Here is a 2,193-nt window from a genome sequence, read left to right on the forward strand (position 1 = left end):
TTGATCCCCTTTCCCATCCCTCCCAGAGCACAGGGGAGATCCAGGTGCTCCAGGGGTTGCCCCGTGTGCCCCTTGCCTATCCCAACCCCCAGCAGGGACATTCCACGATGCCCCAACCTGCACTGCTCAGGATGCACATGGAGGGGGTGAAGGGGATCTCGTGTGCAGAGACCCCCAGGAGCCCCCTGAGCCTCTCTGCTCATGGCAGGGGAGCGGCCAGAGAGGCACCAGGTGTGCAGGGGCTGGAGAAGGAGGGGACAGGGACATGGGAATGCAGGTACAGAGATGGGAACACACTCATGGAGATGGGAACACACACATGGAGATGGGAACACATACACAAGATCAAGCAGAGTAGCTTTGTTGAAGGGATTTATTGATCATTCAGGGGAAATGCCCCTGGGCTCTGAGGGAAATCAGGGGGTTCTTCAAGGGATGATCATCTCCTCATGCCACTGGAGGGGGACAGGGCACGGGTGTCACCACCAGTCCTGAAAGACAGAGCCCAAAACGTCACCCCCAAAGTCCACTGCAACACGAGAGGGGCCTTGTCCTGACCCCTCTCCCTGCAGGCACTGCTCACCTCAGCCATCCAGGGATGCAGCCACATCTCACCAACAGGACCCACCACCTTCTCAGCCACAGGGGGCTGGGGACAAAGGCTCAGAGACACACTGGGTGCAGTGGGATGTATTGGGAGTCTGGGGGAAGAAATGGGATCCTTGGGGAAGGTGCACTGGGTTATATTGGGGCAGACTGGGATGGCTAAGGAGTGTCATGGCCATGTGAGGGGAGGACCCGACTCAGGCAGAACTCCTGGTACCCACCTGAACCATCTTCAGGATCCCAACGTCCACTAAATGCAGCTGGAGAGAGACCAGGAGCCCTGGCTGGTCTCTGGGATGCCCCTGGTGCCAGCGAGGGATGGGGGGACCAAAGTGTCCCCCAGTTCCCAGACTGGATGCCCTCCAGTCCCCCCCGGCCCACTCACCTCCCGCAGATCATTTTGGGTTCCTGCCAAGAGTGCCTGGACAAGGAGAGCAAAGGGTTGCTCAGGATTGGTCCCTGTGGGGCTGGGGGAGGGACACGGGTGTCCCCAGCCCCCCCAGCCCATGGCTGCTCCGGTCTGAGGGGGAAAATCCCTTCTGCTCCCCCCGCTCCCACTGCACCCAGTTTCCCCTGGGATCCCTGTTCCTGCAGGGCCCAGGGTGGGGATGGAGACAAGGAGAGCCAGGGGAATTCAGGACCTGCAGGGAGGGTGGGGGGAGGTTGGGGGGGACCCAAAGATGCTGAACTGGGGGAAACTGGGGAGCCCACGGGACTGGGATTGGGGTGTTGAAGGGGCCCTGTGTGGGATGCAGGGGAGGGGAAAGGAATTCAAGTGTAGGGACATGGGGACTGCAAGGGAGAGGCTTGGTGGGGACAGGAGGAGGATGATGGAGGAGGACAAAAACGAGGGGACTGGGAGATGGTTGGGAGTGGAGAGGGAGGCAAGGAATGGTCTTGGGAGGTACCAGGGCAGTGTTCTGGGTGAAAGGCAAAGGTCTGGAAAGAAAAGCTTTGGGAATGATCAATGGGAGGATGTTTGGGGACCCTGGGTAGGACACAGAGCAGATGCTGGGGAGGTGATGCCTGAGGGGACCAAAAAGGATGGGATTGGGAGGTCCAAGGGGTGGGATTTGGGAGCACCATTAAAAGAAACAGGTGGGGGCCCTCCCAGCAATTGACAGTGGACCTCCCTTGTCAGGGATGACTGAATGGCTTCCTGCCGTTGCATCTTTCATTTCTTATCAAAAATCACCCAAATAGTTTTCAAACAGTGCCTGCCAGTGGAGCTTGAAGGCACTCGTTCCATCAAAGCCATACCTGTAATTCAGAGGCATAAATAGAGAATGTAGATTTGTCTCCTAAGGTGCTGTCTCATTTCTACTAGAGGTCAATTAGTATCATGTAAAACATGATCATTAAAATTAAAAACTCTTACCCTTCTATTTCCCTTTGAAAAATAATTCTGCTGTTAAAACACTCACTTCTGTTTGATTGTTTAAAATCAAAATGAATGTGTGTACTAGTGGACACAGACAGGGCTCCCTCACAGAGAAGCCCATGAAGTATGGGCTGGATGAGCAGACAGCAGGCTGGTTGAAATCTGCTGGCCGGGGTGGTGATCAGTAGTGCAACATCCAGCTGGAG

The 2,193-nt window shown here is 56.0% G+C and overlaps 1 long non-coding RNA gene across 1 annotated transcript; it reads right to left on the reverse strand.

The window, feature by feature from the left end:
• Positions 1–368: 368 nt before the first annotated feature.
• On the reverse strand, positions 369–2,193 carry LOC127461982 (uncharacterized). The gene is made up of 5 exons (XR_007900255.1): positions 1,985–2,193; positions 992–1,027; positions 828–866; positions 584–649; positions 369–491 (listed from the first exon to the last, which is right to left on the reverse strand). It is a non-coding gene; the product is annotated as an uncharacterized LOC127461982 (long non-coding RNA).

The sequence above is a fragment of the Manacus candei genome, unplaced genomic scaffold (genome assembly GCF_025592945.1).
Source record: "Manacus candei isolate 608988 ecotype Guabito, Panama unplaced genomic scaffold, ASM2559294v1 h1tg000117l, whole genome shotgun sequence".
NCBI lineage: Eukaryota > Metazoa > Chordata > Aves > Passeriformes > Pipridae > Manacus > Manacus candei.